Raw genomic sequence first — 20,710 nt, 5'->3', positions numbered from 1 at the left:
ATAAAAGAACACTACAAAGAGATTGTTATGAACACCTTCAACATCTTCTGCGTGTCCTAAACCAAATTCCTCCAACAGATCCGCAAAACAAATCAATCAGATGCTTTATTAAATACTCCCGTCTAGAAAGATTACGAAGCTAAACCCAGAACTACATGCCGTGAACATTACCTGATTTCTGCTGCATTTTTTTAGGAGAGGTTTCATTCATTTCCAAAACAGGTGCAGGGGTCTTCAGCTATGAAAGACAACCCAATGACGACAAAAAAAAAAAAAAAAAAAAAAAAAAAAAAAAAAAAAAAAATCAAACTTAAAGTAACTACATAATATTTAACGAGCAGGACAAGTAGTCAGTCTGACACAAACAAATACTTACCTGGGAATTGTCGAGGTTCTCCAAAATGCCTGGAGGTAAAAAAACGTTTTGGGAAGTGTTACTTCATTTAGTTGAAGGTACCTTTCACTCCATTCAACATCAGCAGTTTCTACAACTAAGTATTACTCGCAAGCTTTATTCCATCGAGACTGCGATACTTAACATTCAATCCACTTCAACATCCAGCATTTGTATCGGTATACAAGAAATGGACAACGCACGCTTCCCATCGTGCGCCTTGGATTTAAGAAATAATACTCACAGAACTAGGACAATCCATAGGAAGCAGGAAGGACATGCTTGTTAACACAACAACAAGATCAAAATACTTATTTTGAGGAGCTGAATCCTGCCTTCTACAAAGATTATTTCAAAAGCCAAAGCCGGTCTGCTGTAACGAATTACCATAAAACAGGCCAGCAGCACTACGACTGCGATTATCCTACAAGTGTTTAATGTCGAGGAGTATTTTCCTTTCCATTGATGGGACAGAGGAAACGTGGGTGCGGACACAGACACCTCATACACATCATTCAATGAGGTAGAAGCAAACTAGTTCTTATCAGGTTGTTCGGGTCTAGCTTGTGTGGAAAGGAAAAAAACCAACACCTTACAATTGGTTGTAATCTGCATTTATAGCACAGTTCCAAATATGTAATTTTTTAAAAATTTTTTGGCCAACATGGAAATCATTTACAAACCCACACAATCTACTGGCCCACCTATATTTCTCAAGTCCTCTGCTTTAGTCATCTTACAGTTTGAGTCCTCTCATGAAAGAAGTGCACGAAATGTTACTAAGAAGGGCTCCACAGCAAAATTTTCATGTTTACAAAAGCGGTTAAAAAGCAAACAGCATTTGATTTCAGTAAACTCGGTGGTCTAGCAGTACAGAAAAACCTTAGAAAGATTAGCCTAATCACCTTTTACCTCCTTTTTACGCTGACTTTAAACTTCTCTTAGTAGAATCATACAAAGCATGACAACTACTCAGCAAGGGGATTTACAAGCTCCCAGGAGCTTTTAAAGTTTTGCTTCCAGCTTACTAAACTAAAACTGGATACGCTTCTTCAGCTATTCTATCATACTTACACTACAAGCAGGACTGACCGTTTAGTAAAGGAGAAATCCTTCAGATGAGAGTTCTACGCCAACAGCAAAACTTCCCTGCCATTCTACACTCCAGATGCTCAAGAGACAGCGGCACAAACTACAGGCAGAAGCCCTTCACAACAAACCCTGAACTTTCAGTCACATTTTAGCTCCTAGGCAAAGCATAACAGCAAGGTATCAAAAATTAAGACGGGGGGAAAGTGCTTGGCCAGATCATAGCTTTCTCCTGCTACGTTATCATCCGAGAACGTTCAGGTGTTCAGACAGGTCAGCCCTAAACCACATACACTTTCAGCACTATGCCACAAGAACCCGAACCCAAGGAGATACAAACACATCCAAAGGACACACGCAACGCAAACAAGGTAACTTCCCTTACAACTTGCCAGCAAGCGCCGTGAGAGCTGGTGTTAATTAACAAATACTAAGCACTTCACTGCTATAGCGCGCACCCACACCGTAAGCGCATTCCTAAGGCAGACATCGATAAAAGCTCACTTCAGCCTATACGTGTTTACAGACAAACATTTAGTCCACCACGAAGTTACCAGTGTGGCGCTCCCCTGAAACAATCCGCGAGCGTGCTCCGTGTCTGTCTGCAGCTGGAAGCAACACACCAGGTGATCCTTCTTCCGGACTTTCAGAATCCGTCTGTAGAGCATAACACACGGGCGTGAGCATCGGTACAAATTCTCAACTCATTTCTACGCAAAATGTTCCTGCTAAGCCAACTTGCACAGCATGGAATCACAAAAGCCTTTGATCAGCCCCTTGGAAAGGGCACGTCAAGGCACAGTATATTGGAAAATCACAGCAGACTTGTGTGTTTTCAGATCTTGGGCAAAAACCTCACAACTCATCTAAACTAGTCTGTCACGCTGGCAAACTGCACAGCCGCAAGAGAGAATTAACACGGTAACTCGAGCTGTGGGTTGCGAACCCGTAACCGCAGGTCTGGGGGGGGCCCAACTTTCGACTGAACTCGTACTCGATAGCACAAATTTGTGCTGATGTTCCCCAGGCACACGTCCTGCAGTGGGGAGCGAACACATTGCTACTCCCGGTTGCAAGGGCTGAACAAAGACAAGCAAGACAAAGCTTACACAAACCAAGGCTCTACAAAAAAAAACAAAACCCAAAACAACCCAGCAGCATTTGAGCCTTGTATTTTTAAGAAGCGGGTGGGGAAGAGTTCCTTCTTCCTCACAAGAAAAGTCAGAGGGCGTAAGCTACAGACTCTGCTCGCTTTCTTCTAACCCATTACCACAGACAGGAAGAACTAAAAGGGCAAACACAGCCAGCACGTGCGGTATCTCTGTTGAACATTACTCTCAAAAAGGGCCAAAAAGGTAGAAAGGCTCTTTCCAAAAGCAGCTCATCGTCTAGGCTGCAGACCCTAAGGGCAACCACTGAACACGTCAGCGGAACAGAGTTGTGGGGTGAAAAAGCAACAATCCCGCCAGCCCCGCTGAGAAGCTCAGACTATTTTAAGCAGCAAGGAACTTCACTGCCGCAATACTGTACTAGAAACCCAACTGCAAGGGCCAGTTGCCACGAGACCCAAATCATTAGCTCGACCTACCTTCACCCCAAGCCTCGCTGAGCAGCTAGCACACAGCACAAGTATTTCAAGGGCCCCCAGTTACAAACATACAGCAGAACCAGGAGAAGGGGAAATAAGCCTCAGCCGCGGCAGGGCCCAAGCTCCGAGTGCTTCTGGATCTCGCTCCCCACCCCCGCCCCACTGGGAACCCCGGTGTCCTTCACAGGGAATACCTCAGAATCCCAGGGAGATTCAGCATCTTCCTCTTCCTCTGCTCCCACTGCAGTCAGGGCACCTACAAATGCAGGAAGAGGGGAGACACTGAGCCCTTCTATTTCACTCTGCTTTTCCCCATCACCCCTGCGCCCAAAAGGTGCACAGCGGTTCTGTTGCTGAGGACAAACTAAGGAGCGAGTGTTGAATTCGAGGGTTTCTTCACACCCAGCACACAACATACCACGGTATTTCCTTTGGATCGCCACCTCTTGCCTCCTCTCCAGCAGGAGATGGCTATGCACAACAGCTGACACAGCTACAAGCAGCAGTGAACACGGGTTTGTGTCACGCTCAGGAAGAGGCTCCCCCACGCTGCAGCCCTGTGGCATAGTGTTCTAGGTCACCTGCTCTCCAGTCTACAGCTCCAGAATTTTCCACTGACTACCACTATCCACTGTACAAGAAGTACCATAGAAACACCACCCGACACATCTTCACGCTAAGATCAGCAAGAAACAATGCTCCTTTTGTAGCGCTACCAGAAAAGATCTTCCTTGACTAGCAGTTTTTACCCTGCACCTTCCCAGTAGGTAGACACCTAAGCATTGCCATTTAAAAAGAGGAGAGGCTCACAGCCCAAAATCTCACCCCGAACACACAACTTGTCTCTATCTCAGGGGCCAACATCCCAATCTCTTCTCTACTAGGCACACGCAAGGCTCAGTCTCAGTAGGTTCCTGGCCAGATTAAACTATCTTCATTTCTCTGTTTTAAGCTAGTCCGTTAGGTAAAACTGATTCAGGATTCGCTCTTGTGGAGACACGCACACAAAAACGGGAAAGGAGCTAGAGACCAGTGAGGGCACCCGTCCTAGCAGAGGGGAACTGCTGGTTCCAGCCTCAGCTAGGACTACTTACACTGTGCCAAATGCAGGCTTATGCTAAAATGCACCGACAGAAGAGCACGTATAGGCACAACACCTGGAATACAGCAGGTTCTGCCAGGCCCGCTCTGTAGCATTTGATCAGCAGCTACACACGCTCTGGTAACATCTACCACACCACTCTACTCTCTGGAGACAGACAATGCAAAGTGTGCCTTCTCCTCCTGCTCCAAGACCCGAGGTGAGTACCGGAGTGCTCAGCCCTGACTGACGGGGCAATGCTTTCGAGCACACACAAGCGTGGCACTGGAGAGACTTTCTACGTTTTAAAACTGGACAAGGTGAGGCACTGGAACAGAACAGCTCTCTCTCAGATTGACTCAAATCTTTCCCAGGCTTCAGCCAAGAGCAATCACAACTTTTCAGTCTGACAGCACGGGCCAGAAAGGGGAATACTACTGTCACACCAAGACTCTCTAATCCTCCTCTTTTTCAACCGTGCGTTTTGTTCTGATCGCTTCAGGGAGAACACAGCAACAAAACCAAGAATGACACCTGCTCCATTTAGCATCGTTTGGAATCCAAGGCCACAATTTGTTCTTCAGGAACGAACGAAAAGGAACAAAAGCTACTTTCCTCCTTGCCAATGCCCACTAGGGTTCACAGGCAAGGGAAAAACTTACTGTTTCAGAAGTCAAGCACCATTTCAGTTCATTTACTGTGCATTAATATTTATAGAGGAAGAACTGGGATCAGTATTTACTAACTCACTTCTCTCACCAGTGTCGTCTTTGGAAGCACTGTGGACTTGATGGCTATCATTACAAATAGAATTTTTCACACCCTCAACAACTGCAGTTCGTAGCTCTTCACCAGTGTTTTCCTTTTCCTGCTCCTTCTCCTCTTCTTCCCGTTCAGGTGATTTTTCCTAGAAGAGATTGACCAAACAGCTGGAAATAGCAGAAACAAGCACCTTCTTAGCCACCCATCGACAACTTTAAAAATGCTTTTCCTGTGTAAGACAACGGGGAAACTTTGTCGAGCTTTGTTTTACAACACCTTCAGTTTTTCCATGGGAATCTCTGAGGAGACAGCAATGACATTAGCCCTAAGTCATTAGCCCTGGCTCTGCAAAGCTCCTGAGAAGCAATTCTTCCTGTCAGCCTAACTCTAGCTTTCATTTCAGTTACATTGTTTTGGAACACGCTCCTTTTCCTCTACTTTGCTCCAGGAAAATCACTAACTTCCTGCTCTCAATCTGACTCAAACTTGTTGGTTCCTCACTTTCAGCCATCACACCAGGTATTTTACTAAATGGCAATAAATCTTGACAGATAAAAAACTGTACATACAGCTGAGAAAAACTGAATTTATTTCAGAAAAATTATACTGCCTATTTGTTTTCCTGCAAAACCACTGCAACCAATTAAAAAAATATTGAAAATACTGCCCAACGCTGTTCTTATACCTAAGAAACTGCTTTGGCTAGGAGTAAAGGCATTTTCTAATATAAAAAAAGGAAGATCAAAAGATGGATATACGTGAAGTATTAACAGAAATCCAGTTTACCTTTTGGTTCTTACCTTTATTACCCTTAGAAAATACCTTTGTGATTGAATCATCCTTATATAACTTACTTTGGTGCTCGAGTGAAATGCTGCTCTTACGTTTTCTTCATGCCTATTCAAGCACAAGTGTTCACTTCCTTGTTTCAGCGCTTCACACACTTTATTATCTACTTCACATTGCTCTTCTTCTGTATCTTCATCATCCACATGTTCAAGAAAGACAGAGTTTGGTCTTTGACTTTCAAGCATTGGTTTTTTTCCTGCTGACAAAGAACTATTATCACTTTCAAAGCCATTACTGAAGCTTGACTTTTTCTCCTTAAGACCACAACTATCTGAGAGAAGCTGAGGTGTCTCTTTTTTCCAGTTTGTCATCTCAGAGTCATCATTTCTGTGAAACTTCACCCGAATCATGCTTTTCTTGTTCCAACTTTCTTGTTTATCTTGCAAATTATTTAGATTTTGAAAGACAGTTTGCTTTGGTACCGACTTGCAAGATACTTCATTATTCACCGTCTTTGGAGACATGGCAGTTATGTCAAAACAACAAAAGGAGTTATGGAAATGGCAACAGGCATGTTACCAGATTAATGGAGTAATCTGGGAATGTCTGGAAAAGGAACCAAGTCAAGGATGGGCAGGATGGAGGAAGGACTTGGCCAGGGACAAAGGCTTAGGAGGGGATTAATAGCTTCGTTTTAACAACATGACTTATGTTTTCTGAAGTGACTAAGTGCTGTGTTTTCAAAATGCTACTTTTCTCATTTACCATAGGAAAAGAAATGTTTAAAAAACTACTTAGCAAATCTACTTTTATATATTAGCATACTATGCAATCTTTTCCAAATAGCTTACTGTTTTTCCTGAACTGCTGGGAAACATTCATTAAGAATGTCAAGTTTGGCTTCTGCAGCTTCTGTAAATAAAGAAGCCAAAAAACAATTATTTTTTTAAAAAAAACCACTAACGACAACAACAAATCTTTTGTTCACATCAAATCTTGAACACTAAATGTCATCAGGCTGTCCTTTTGATAATGGTCAGGTGCTGGCTCCATCCTGTACTTCTAAGTACAAAAACACTCCTCACGTATGCAATTCAGTGAGTATTTCACCCCCCAAAATACCGTGCAGGCACCCTTCTGAAAATTGTGCCCAAAACTATGGTTACATGCATAGCAGTTCTAAAAAATCTGGGTTTAATATGTGTAGTACTTCAGTAAAATTCAGTTATATTTAAGATCGCAGCTTCTGGATGCTTACTTGCAAGTGTGCACAAGGGAAGTAACTGTTAAGAACCCTAGACTTACTGCGTTAATTAGTCCCTGCAAGTACACTCACCAGAATATCCTGAAATTTCAAAAACATGCCCAAAAAATGCATAATTTATATTTAAATCAGTGCAAGAAAATGAAATCATGTTAAAACTAAACATGCTTGCATCTCCAGTATTGCAGAGTAGGTTGAATTAGAACACCGGTTCCCCATCGCTGCAGAATCCCAGAGCAACAGAACTGATGCTCCAGACATCACTGCAGAAGTTAATAACTCTTCAGAACACTAGCAAAAAAAAAAATAGGCCTGAGAGCTTGTAGCTGACAAAAAGAATACTGCCTAAGCATATTCAAAAAAAAAAAAAAAAAAAAAGAGGGAAAACATGCAGTGTGAGATTACATGCAAGCACAGAATGCCATCTCAATAGAAGAAAAAAAGATGACCCGTTTGAGTAACTCATCCGCTGAGCACTCTTGAGTAACCTGAGGAGGAGGAGAGGAGAACTAGGTGATGAAGAATTTCAGTACATCTTCATTAAAAAGTGCCCTTTATCAGTTAGGATTCTATCACGAAATCTACAGGAAACATTAACAGTGTTTGAGGAAGAACAGAGCAGGTTATATTAGTAACTTATAAACTTAAAATCTGACTCAAATGACCAAGAACAAACAAAACTGTGGGGGTTTATCTCGTCGCCTATGGCTCTTTTGCCTCAAACCACAAATCTGCTGCATGCTCTGCCACAGCTACAGGTCTTTTAGGAAAAACTCACAGCAGAAAAAAGGCTGGCAGGTCAGAGACTGCTTCTAAGGAGAAAACAATATTGGCTAGAACTGTAGTTTCTTTCAATCCCCCAGAAAACTTGCCTTCAGATCACTTATTTTTACAGGACATTTACTGTAAATACACCATACCTTGGGAGAAAAATCGAGCTCTTCCTCAGAAGCACGCCAACTGACATCGCTCCCCTCTTTCTCCAAGCTTCTTAAAAAGTAAAGCAAATTGAGTACTGCGTCTCTCCAATCATTCCTCAGGTATGTGCTGGGTATGTTTAAAGTCTTACCCGATTGAGTCTCCTTGCGACAAGTCGTCTGTTGCTGTTCAAACATTAATTGACATGTTGAAATTAGATTTGGCATGCTAAAAACCAACCAGCACATACAAACATTTAACCTGGACAACTCTACATGTCATAGCAGAATGAAACTTTGGGGAGTCAACTTTACGTAAGACAGCATGAATGAATGAATGCTTTTCCAAACAACTGCTTTTTCAAGTCACACTGAATTGACAAAACAAAAAAGACTAGAGTTATATCTCCTTTGAACTTTTATACCTAAAAGTTTAAGAACTACCTCTAAACTAAAAAAAGCCCAGCATAGCATGAATAGGCTACGTTAATAAACAGTTAACAAAATACTGGTGCTTTAGCAAGACAGTAAATAAATGAACTGCTGAAGTACTCATACTGCACACACAAGCACACACTGTTGACAGAGATTTTACTGGTTTATATACTCTACTAGCTGGTGCTCTACCCACTTACAGGTTATCCTGAAAAGGTAAAAAACATCAAAAAGCATAACCAAGATCTAATGCCTATCCTCAGGTAGAAAAATCCCCAGCAGGTCTCTATGCTGCACCAAAAAGGATAGTCAACAGGCAAGACAGGCGTAACCAGGGCAATCTACACTACGCTCCAAGCTTTCATCAATTAAGAAAGCAACTGGCACACAGGACCACAGGATAAATCAGGTCACAAGGGACCTCGGCAAGTCTCTCAGCCAACCGCCTCCTCAAAGTGGACTCAGCTCTGAGGTCAGACTAGGCTCACAGGAATTTTCCAGTCTGATCTTGAACCATTCAAGGAGGGAGACTGCACAACCTCTCTGTTTTACTGTTCTCACCATGGTGAAGCTGCCCACATTCCATTAGAAATTCTCTTGTTTCCATTTATGCCTCTTGTACCTTTGCTTCCTGTCACGCACCACTGGGAGGCACCTGTCTCCGGCTTCTCCTTACACGTGCTGCAAGCTGCTGCTGGGTCCCCTTCAAAGTCATCTCCTCTCTACACTGAACAAGCCCAGTTCCCCCAGTCTCTCCCCAAAAGGCAAGTAGTCCTGCTCCTGGCAAAGTTTGATGGCCCTCCACCGAACTCGCTCACGGATGAAAGACCACTCTCTCTTGCACTGGGGGCTCAAAATTATACCCAGGGAGCTGGACACAAGCCAGGGACTGCCAGGTAGCAGCGTACAATCCCCTCCCTCAGTCTCCTGGCTACGCTGCTCTTCATACCGCCCAGGACACCGTTAACCCTCTCAGCCGGCAGGGCACCCTGCTGGCTCATTCTCAGCTCACTTTCTGCCAAGACCCTCTGGCTATTCCCAGCAAAGCAGCTCTCCAGCACGTGCTGTAGCAAATGGTTGTTCCTTTCCATGTGCAGGACTTGGCATCTGCCCTTGCTGAATTCTGTTAAGACAGGCCTGACAGCCCATTTACCCAGCTTGTCAAGATCCCTCTGAACGGCAGCGTGGCCCAGATGCACATGTTGCAAACTCAACCATAGCGCACTCTAGCACACCACTGATGCACTAAAGAAACCTGAACTCTAGGAATCCAGCCTGAAGAGTGCGAAAACCTCTCAATTATCAACAACTAAGATGAAATAAAAGGCCTCTTCAATTCCCAGGACAGAAAGGAAAAAAACAAATAGAGCCTCCACATCGTATCTATTTCAGCACTCCTCAAGTCCTCGATAATTAGTTCTCGTTAACTATCATCACAAAATGAAGTTGCTTATAAATAGGAGATTGGTAGCCTTCTATAAAGTTGTATGATGAGAGCCAAACCGAGGTCTTAGACAAAATCATTAAAAGGAAAAGAAAACAAAGGGCATATCATGTTGAGTAAGTTATCTGAACTTTTGCTTTCCATGTATAGTAACTTCAAGCAATGATCAAAACCAGTTCCCATTCTCCTTTAAAAAGCAAGAGAGAAAGTTTATGAGATAGTTTTCAGACAGATCTTGATGCCCTACCGTAGAAGTGGGATCTAGAAAAGTAGTATCTAGGGATCACTTGTTTCTACTTTAATTGAAGTCCATTTTCATTTTGGAGTAACAGAAGAGCTTTTTTTTTTAAATAATATTATTTACTATCACTAATGACACAAAGCAATCACTCAATTCAGTAATAAAGGACCTGTGCAAAACATGCCAACAAAAAGCACCCCAAGCCTGCTCTCAAACCTAATTTATAAAACCAAAACCATCAGAATAGAGACCTCCAAGATAATAAACATCACAGGTGTGTTAGTATTTGTACATCACGCAACATGTTTCACAGTTGAAATGCTACTGTATAGAATACCTTTCTTTGGTTTTCCTGTTCTTGATGTCTGGCTAGGAGATTGTGGCATTCCTATATCCATTTAGGGAAAGCCATGTCAAGGACAGACCAAACAAGGACACCAGAATAAATGTGAATTCCCAGAAATGCAGAAAACCTAACCAGTACATTAACAAAGCTGTAGCAATGGGAGAATGTACTGTGACCATCAGCCTACTCTACAGTTACAAGAAGCAGAAGCCAAACCTATCACAACCTACAGAACTCTACTCTTAAGGGACAGTGTCAAACAGTGTAACTTCATTTACTTGCTCCATTGTAGAAAACATATATTCCAATATTTTGAAACACCGAAACAGATTCTTGGCAGTTTACTGTCCTGCCAACTTTGCATTTCTCTCAGCTTGACTAGTCCTTGCCCAGCACTGACTACCAATGCAATTCCTTCGTATTTGTAGAGTGTTTTATACATACAGCACACTTAAAATCCCTCCGTCTAAGCATCCCAAAAATCTGTAGGTGCCAACAAACTTTGGAGATATGCTAGCCAGTTGTGTCAGATGGTGCCTGATGCAGACACAGCCCCCTCCTACCTCAGTTTGAGGTAAAAGCCCTGCATATATTGATTTGACCATGCTGAACTGTTCACAGAGAGAAGCTACGCCACCAGCCAGAACGCAGGCATGACAAGCAGTCAGAGTGAATACCCTGTTCCCCCAGGGCTATAGGGCAGGCCACAACTGGACCAGAACGGGTGCACTGACTGCTGTGAGTGTCATGCATGTGTGCTTGTGTGTGTACGCGTGTCTATGTTGTGGAACAGAAGCTTTAGAATACAAATCACCATCTGCCTGCTCTACCCATCCTACTTAGTAAGAATGGTGTGGTTCTGTTATTGCAGCTACCCAACACCAAACGTCTGTGTGACAAGGCCATAACATTTGCCTCAGAGCAACAGGGAGTCCTGCTTATATTGATGTTACCACAAATACATGGAATGGACGTGGCAAGAGGACTCCTATCAAAAACACACACGTAAGAGTGAAAAAAAGGACCTCAAGATTGTTTCTCATTCCTTCTCCATTTCTCAATTTTCTTAAAAGGTGATACAGCAGATATAAAGCACACTGAAGCACTCGTTTCTTTTCCAAGAGCTCTATGACGAAAAACCAATGGTTTCTGTAGGAACAGTACACCAATACGCAGTGCAGCAGCTAAAAAAAGCTGCCACTGAAGACATACTAGAAATCTGAACCCTCGCTTTTAGAAAAAATGCATAATTACTTTTTGCCAAAGAAATTTCAACTTCAAATCTGAAAAGTCTGTCATTCGATATGCTAGAGGTGGAAGCCATTCATTTGGAGGTTTTTGCAAGTCTGTCTGTAATCAACAAAAAGGTTCGTGTTCTGACAAAAAGTATACACTCAAATAAGCATGAGCCAACTTCTTAAATATACCGACTTGCTCACTAGAGGCGAGTATTTTGAACAATGTTCAACAAGTGCAAAAGTAGCAAAAGGAGGAAGGACTACATTGAAGATCCCAGAAAAATAGGAATGAAGAGCAAGATTAAAACAAAGAATTCAAAGTGGGTATTCCTCCGTTGTCTCAAGATCAGTCTAGCTTCTCCTCTAACAGGGGCTTCAAAGCTTTTACTGCAGCCTGTCAAAGGGACTCAGGATGCAGGACCTGTGCTTTGTGGGTGCAAGCAAGAGACCGCAGAATCAATGCCACCAAGTGTTCCCTGCATGCTACTAATCCCTCTCACTCAGCAGGCCGGGGTCATTTTCCAGGAGACTGAGCACAAGGAGAAAAAGATTCGTACTACTCAAGAAAAACAAGCCCTACTATGAACAGTTTGAGAACACAGCACACTTTCTCTTCCCAAGTCCTTAACCCACATAAATATGCTCTTCACACTTACTATGCCTCTTCAAGTGAGGATTTCCCATAACATTGTGGACTTATGCTAGTAGTATTACTGTCTTCAAGGAACCGAGCAAATCACTTGGTTCAAGAACCCCTATTTCCCTGAGGGCATATCAATTTTGGAATCACACAACAGTATTATTCTTCAAGCCACATATTTTAAAATAACCCGGGCCTGTCAGTCATCACAATGTGGTACCACAGCAATTATCTATGTGCACAGGAGGCAGCCACAGAGTGCTGTTTGGGTAAAAGCAACATTTTGTTGATTAAACTACCTGTACCAAGCCCTTTCCAAAAATAAAATAAAATATAAAAACCTCCGCATCTTCCTTCAGTCTATCAAGAAACTTTACACATCGCTGACTAGATCAAAATAACTAGTCCTAAGTCAAAGGAACAAAGTTTGGCTCTAAATTAAATTCCCCTATCTGGGAAAAGTGAACTCGGAAAAATAGCCCATGTTTTGCTCATATTTCACGACATATTTAAAAAAGGAGTAATAAACTGTGTTTGAACACTGTCTGCTGCCCATTTGCCACAAAGTTCTGATGTAACACCCTTAAAAAAACCAGAAAGGATAGAACTTCCCACTGTAGGGCCTGAGATGTAAAGTACAAGAAGTTCGATCTATATTAAAAGATTAGTTTTCTAAGATTCCTCTAGGGCTATATGAGCTCATAAGCATAGACTGGATCTTAAACATTAAGGAGTTGTTTGGTTGGTTTTTTTAATTTAAAATGAACTCACTGAAGGAGCTAATTTTTTGATAACAAGGCAATTCAATTTTTTTTCTGGATCACAAGTTAATATGGACTTTTTAACGTTTATTTCATAAAATTACTGGAAGTAGAAGTGTTATTTATTTTTACTGGAATCAAACTATGTCCATGAAGATACAGTACACACAGAAGTTGCATTATTGTTTCTAACCAAGTGACTTTTCCAAGACGATTTTTCCTAAGTATGTCTCTACAGCACCTACACAGAAACAACCGTAACTGATGCTGAGAAATAAGACAACTCACTAAAAGCAGCTTAGTGCAGGTGAAACTATTAATATTAAAACACCACTGCACAAACTCAGTGGAAATCAACAAGACATGTACAGTCCTGCTAACTCATCTGTTGCTTCCCAACCACAGGAAGATGAACAGCTACTCAGGATGAACCTTTTGCAATTTGTTTTCACAATCTGAATGGCCATCTACAGGTACAAGTACACACCCCAAACCCAAAACCACTCACCTAGTTCCTTCCCTGTCCCCCTTCTCTCTCGGTATGAAAACCTAGACAGATGGGCAATCTGGCAGGCAGAACGCAACAACCCCGTACGTGGGCCCGTAGCACACAAACCGCAGCTGTCCTCACCCCTGACAAGAAGCACCTCCAACCAGCAACAAGTCAGCATATTCACAAAGCTTCTTGTGCTACTCCACCTGATGCCTCCCCTAAAGTCAACGGCGAACACAGCGAGCGCTGACAACACAAACCCCCTAAAGAAAAGGCCACAGTGATTTTCCTCGTGAGCTCCTGCGTGATTAAAGATCCTACCTCCTCTGTCCACAGCAGGTGCACCCAACGTCAAGCCAGCAGCTCTGGCCCGGTGAGGAATGCCAGGTACTGTGTCGCCTTGTGCACCACCTTCGTCTCTGTCTCCCCAGAATGCGTATGCCACCAGTTGTGTACAAAGACTATATAGGGAAAGAGAAGAAACGTATTCGGTAAAAACAACCACATACTTGCTTATACAGTTTAATAGAACAGTTAACAGCCACTTATCCACCCTACACGTATTCATAGCCGTAGGAATTCATATACTTGTATGCATTCACTGAGAGTAATACACACAGAACTTACTGCACGGCTACTACCTACTTCAATATTCACTACAGTCACGTTCACTCTAGAGGTGCATATCCACACCTATGAAGCTATTAGCTCCAGCTCGGCACAGTATTTTCAGCCTAGCTGTTAAGCACACATAACCACCTTAGAGAAGGGATACGCACAGGTACAAAGCTATCCATAAGAGGGGTGAAACTGCTTAAGATTTTAACAAAAGGGATATGTTAGATCTCTGAAAGAAAAGGCTGGTAGTTCCTGCTCATTGTAGTGGAAGTCAGTAAGGACAATGGTGCTGGTCTGAGGAGAGGACTGACATGCATTTCAGTTTGCCACATTCTACCTCTGGGTAACTGTAGGATGCAGACATGTTTTAGAGTTTGTATTAGGCAGGTGCAAGTTTAGCATCAAAACTTGACATCTAACAGACAATTCGGGGCGGAAATTTTCTTCAACATCCAGATTAATAGTAGACACAGGGAACAATACGTATCAGAAGACGTCACCGAGCACTGTCTGTCCTGAAGCTTTCAACACACCATTAAACCTTGCTGCTATTACCAAAAACATTCAAAAGCCACACTGACAACTGACAACCTATTCTAACAATAAAGTCAAAAATTTACCTAGAATATCCATGAGTAACAGCATAATCCTCAGCTGTCCATCCGTTACTGTCTTTATGGAAAAGATCAGCACCATATCGAAGAAGAACTTTTATTAAATTAAGCTGTCCACCAGATGCTGCAGTCATAAGTGGGGTTCTGAAACACCAAAAATATGTTATGAAGTAGATCATTTGACACAGACACTGTAATTATTTTTATTCCTGTTTGCTCTCAAAAACTACTTTCCTCATTACTGAATGAGCAAAAGAAAAAGCAGTTTTCATTAAATATTAAGAGCAACCATAAAATGCAAGAGGGAGTCAAAACAAGCAAACGTTCAATCTTCAGACAAAGCTTCCACATAGACAACACTCACGTACAAACTACGCCACTATGCAGGAGATGTTTTTTCAAATTGAGGCAGTGCTGCTGAGCTAACAGCATGTTTCCTGCCAGAAGGGCCACCACAGACAATGCCTTCTTGTAACCCTCAACGAGGAAAGCACCCACTGAGGTATGACAACAGCCAAGCGCAGATGTGCTTTCACAAGTCACACAGAAATAGCTGCTATGTGGCTCCCCGGGTTTTTTCAGAGCTCACTCTCATGCCTCTGATTAATCCAACCTAAAGAATACTAAAGAGACCCATGCAGAGTTTTGACAAACCACTCACCTTTCACAGTGATCTCGAGCATGCACATCAGCTCCTCTCTGCAGAAGAAACTCTGCTATATCTTCATGACGTTCAGAGATAGCAAGAATAAGCGGAGTGTTTCCCTCCTGAAAGGACAGATAAATACATTTAAAAAATAAAAGAAAAAAAAACCCTACAAGAGAAATACTAGTACAACTTTTTGAAAGAACTTCTTCAACAAATACAAAAATTTACCTTATTCCGAGCATCAATATTGGCATTATGCTCAAGTAACAGCCCCGCTACGGTTGTATTAGGAGATCGGACAGCAAGGTGAAGGGCAGTGTTGCCGTCAGCATCCGCCAGATGGGGGTTGGCACCGTGCTCTAGCAGAATAGCTACACATTCTTCTTGCTGGCACTGTACAGCCTGGGAACAACACGCAAAAAAGGAAGAACTGCCAGCACTCTGTTACAATTGCCCCAGCTTCCCAATGCTGGAAAATAAGAGCACCTTCAAAGCTGAGCTAACATATGCCTATTCCACGCTGATTACAACATGCATGCTTCTACACAGAGCTGTGTAAAGAATCCTTCCAGCCACCTCTCATTTAATGCACAGTTGACAAGCATAACATATTCCACATACCTTCATCAGTGGTGATCTGTTGTCACTGTCAGTAAGGTTTAGTTTACACTTGTTTTCTATGAGATATGTAACAACATTCACATGGCCATTCGCAGAAGCGAGATGCAGAGGTGTCCTAAAAGTTAAACATATTAAATTAGCACAAACAGACAACTAGAGAAATAATTTCAGGCTGTGGTAAATTGTTATGACCACAAGTTTCACTTTGCACAAAGCAAGCTTAAGAAAAGATTTCTCATTCCGTTACCAGTAACAGCAGTTGCGCACCAAACACCCGAGACTGGCCAGCAAAACCCCTCCGCAGCATCTGCTTAGTAAGCTGCCATTTCCTTCACTCTAGAACTTAATCTGCACAGATTCCCGTGCCCAGGTGGTGGTCACTGCCTCCAGCAGGACTACACCTGTGGCACAGCAAAAAAGACCAAAGCTTGGGAATCTGAGAACTATGGCAAGCAACCCTCTAAGTTCTAGGATTATTCACGTGCCAGAAGTGTCTCAGAGATGTAGATGGGCTTTATATAAAGAGTATTAGCGTTTCCCTGCACTTCGAGGATTTCTGCTTTTTCTCTAGCTTGCTTACTACTGCAACAAAACCAAGTACTCACTTGCACCAAAGTGCCCCCCATTACATGCAGCAAACCAGACAGCAGAACACTGTAAGCCTGAGTACAGGAAAGTAATACCCGACCCTTCAGATACGTGTAACTACGATAGTCATAATAAGCCCACTACAGAGGAAGTCCTCTCCAGGGAGGGAATACTGTGTTTCCATAATACATGACCAGCATAAGAAAATGAAACTCTTTTCTTCAAGTTAAAGCCTTGCCAGAGGAAAAAAAAACAAACAAAAAACCCCTCCTTCAAACCACAGAACATCTTAGGTCTGATGTCAATTAACCAGCCTACTTATACTGAAAGAAATTGCCCAGAAAGTCCTTGCATGTGTTTCCCCCTAAATCAGAGGCACAAATCAGCACAAGCTTCACTCTGTGCAAAAGCAAAGCACCTGCTGCTCTGCAGGACACCTGTCCCAACAGAGCAGAAGACAAGCTAGAAAACAGCTGGGACCTTCCTCCCTTGAAGGCGATGCAGTAACAATCCCACAGTTCCTCAAGAACTGAGGGGAACACCAGCACTGGTTCTGAACCACATCGCTGCAGGTAGGTCCTTCTCTGTATTTAGGAAAGCTCAACTAGCCTTGCAATTGTTTGGGTACCTTGCTGAGACAGGAGCACAACAGCTCCCTGGCTAAGGGGGAATGGAAAGGGAGAGGTACACAAATGCAGTGGCAGGTGATGCAGAAACACAGTAATCTGTAACACAGATACTTGCTACAGGGCAGCTGACATCCTCCTCCACTGCAACAAAGATGAGGATGAGAGAAATACAGAAAACTTCAAAGAATTTGTAATGTCTTGCTACAGACAGGGAACAGACTGGAGCACTGACAGAGGAGTAGCTCAAGAGCAACTACCACCACTTTTTGAGAAATTCCCATGGAAACATGCGGGATTCTTCATCTCTGAAGAAACGACTGACTGAGATTATCTGAAAGCTAACCAGAACTGGTTATGAAGGAGTCCACAATCATCTGAAAGCTGCTACTACCAACCACTAGGAAGCATGACAGACGTCAAGTAGTCACTATCAGTTCTGCAAACAGAAAAGCCTTCAGAAAACTTGGACTTGTTGCTGTCCTCCTCAACCAAGCCTCTCAGTCTGTCAACAGGAGACGGCTCTGCTTGGAGCGAGGCCTGCTGTGCTCCACAGAAGATCCACTTCAGGGAACAGGCTGGCAGAGAACACCAGTGCTCAGGGTTGCCTGTCCCTGCAAGAGGCCTCCAGTAACACCGAAGTTCTTCTGCCACCCAGCCCTGGGGACACTGCCCAGATTCTGTTCCTGCTCCTGCTGCTGCTACGCTGATCACCTACAGAGTAGAAGAGAACTGCTGATGCCTGAGCAGCCACGAAACAACCCCACTGGGAAACAGCAGGCTGGCAGTACACACTTTGAATGGCCCTTGAGCCGACAACCCAGCAGCTACAAGCCAAGCAATGAAAGCGCTGGAGTTCAGTCTGACAGGCAGCTGACAGGGTCAATCTCCCTTAGCGATGAGCTCTGACCCAGGATCCATGACTAGCTGGCATTGTGCCCACAGTGCTTCCAACTACAGAGTTGTGCCCGTCTCTGTCAGTGAGGCTGAAGGTTTTGCTAGACCACCTCTGAAAGCTGCCTGCTCCTAACTGATGCTGTATCAGGCACACTTTCGGGAGGTCTTATGGGCTACAGGACCCACTTTATGGAAGGAACCTGTTGGTGTGATCCTTGCCATGTTCCTGGTGCAGGATTTTGCTTTTGGAAATCCTGAGCAGCAAACCTGAGATATTCATACAACCAATGCACACATTGTTGCCGTTACTTTGCATTATTTCCTATTCTTCACCTCTATTTCCAATGATACCAAGTCTTCCAACACGAAGCCCTGAAACGCAACTGCATCTGGTGGTCACTCACAACACACATCACACCCACAAGCACTAAGAGGGCACAGGTGGCCTTGCAACCCTCATGGCTGGTACAGAGGGCAGTGGCTGCAGCAAGTAGGCAGGCTCTGGCCACCAAATTGCTCTCAGCCTCGCTTTTCAGCACTGGGCATTATCACGGCAAAACCACCACCATGCTCATCATAGTATGCTGCCTTTTCTTTCTTCCCTCCCTCTCCCCCCCCCGCCCCCGGCTTGGTTTTTTACAGTTTGTGACTGTATTTGTCCTCTTATAACACTGATAATTGCCTGGCACACAGAAGGAAACCCTTCAGAGGAAAAGAAGCTTTCTAGACAAGATGAACTTGAAACGCAAAAACTAGCGAAATTTCGTACCAGGGTCTGCTAAGAGCTGGTGACTGACTGCTGACTGAATCAGGAAGCAGTAAGAAGAAAAAGAGAGAAACTTTCCGAACTATTTCCATAAATGCCATCGGGCACCTTGACTCTGGCAGCTGAATTATGCACAAAAGTGCACTCAAGCCACCTTAAATGGCATCCCCCACCTGCAGCTGCATAAACAAATACTGGCTGGCAACACTCAGGCACACAGCCCACATGCTGACTGGCTGCACTCTTCATCGCCTTCCTACAAATCTAGACAGTTTCAGGTGTTTTCAGGGCAATAAGCTAGCTGGCTGGCAAAAGTCCAGTCTTCAGAAAAAGACAGCCCAGGATGCTGAAGTACTCCGATTAAACCAGCATCTCCTCTGAATGTCATGGATGTTTTGACTCAGAGTCTTTTCAGAAAAGGCATTAACAGCTCGACACATCCAAGACCCAAAAACTTCAGCTGATTCCCTTATGCTTACGGTGGATCATGAGGAGCTATGCTGCAGCCCAGGGCTTCTCCCTAAAATATAACTGCCAAGTACTTGCTGTGCTTGACTCAAAAGCACACATCACACCACCTGCCAGAAGCAGCAGCTCCCTCTGCATGGCACTGCCCAGATTTTCCAATCCAAGGCACTAATTAGCTGTACCAAGGCCACAGAGCAAACAGCAAAGTAACTGCCACCTAAAATCAGACTGATGTTGCTTTGGCTGCAACATCACAGTCACAAAAGGCACATCAGGCAACCGTCCACACAGCACCAATACACAGCACATTTACCCTTTCCTAAACGCAGTGCTTACCCTCTTTTACTCCAGCTGAGGCAGTGCAGCTTGCTCAGCTCAACTACTAACCCCGCACGCCGAGGCCTCGGAGGTGCATGCACTCTGCCTTCCAAGCGAGCCTGGAGAATGGCCCTGAGGCTCCTTCTGCAACCCCCCCGGCCAGGCTGCTGCCGGCCCCCTGCCGCTCCTGCGCCCCCAGGCAAGGCAGCACCCCCGGGAACGAGGGCACGGAGGGGGCCGGGGCAAGACGGGGGATGCTCGGCCGACTCCAAGGGCTCCTGGCAGCACAGGCCTGGCTCCCCGCCCAGGCTGAGGCTCCCCGCAGCGATGCTGCCGTTCGCTCCCAGCGCCCTTGAGCTGCCGGCGGCTGCAGCTGCACCTGCGGGTCCCGGCGCTGCCCGCAACCCCCCGCACCCCGCCCCAGCACCGCCCGGCGCTGCTGCCCCCCGCCGCTTACCGCTCCGCCGTGTCCCGCTCGTCGATGCCGCATTTCTTCAGTCTCTGCCGCACCTGACCCAGGTCGCCACGGGCGGCCGCACGGTGCAGCTTGCCCAGCTCCTGCAGCCGGAGCTCGTAGGCACCGGTGGGGAAGGGCTTGGCGGCGCTGCCGGACGCTGCCGGCTGCCCCTTCTTCTTCCTCCCGAACCCGAAAAACCTCTTCATCCCGCGGCAGGGGCGCGGGCACGGTCCCGCCTCAGGGAAGGGACGGCGGGAGGCAGCCGGTGGGCCGGGGCAGGGACGGGGGATCGGGGGGGGCCCCCGGGGCAGGGGGATCGGGGGATCGGGGGGGGCCCCCGGGGCAGGGGGATCGGGGGATCGGGGGGGGGCCCCCGGGGCAGGGGGATCGGGGGATCGGGGGGGGGGCCCCCGGGGCAGGGGGATCGGGGGATCGGGGGGGGGCCCCCGGGGCAGGGGGATCGGGGGATCGGGGGGGGGCCCCGGGGCAGGGGGATCGGGGGGTCGGGGCCCCGGGCAGCGGCCCGGTACGGCTGTCTACGGAGCGAACCACCAGAGGGCGGGAAGCCGAGCGCACAGGCTGCTCCTCAGCGCGGCAGCGGCGGAC

At 45.1% G+C, this 20,710-nt stretch overlaps 1 pseudogene; it reads right to left on the bottom strand.

Moving 5' to 3' along the window:
* LOC130143470 (ankyrin repeat domain-containing protein 26-like) overlaps positions 1-20,389 on the bottom strand; it is a 69,059-nt pseudogene extending 48,670 nt beyond the window's left edge.
* Positions 20,390-20,710: the final 321 nt, after the last annotated feature.

The sequence above is a fragment of the Falco biarmicus genome, unplaced genomic scaffold (assembly GCF_023638135.1).
Source record: "Falco biarmicus isolate bFalBia1 unplaced genomic scaffold, bFalBia1.pri scaffold_30, whole genome shotgun sequence".
Lineage (NCBI taxonomy): Eukaryota > Metazoa > Chordata > Aves > Falconiformes > Falconidae > Falco > Falco biarmicus.
This window is presented reverse-complemented; position numbering and strand designations above follow the sequence as displayed.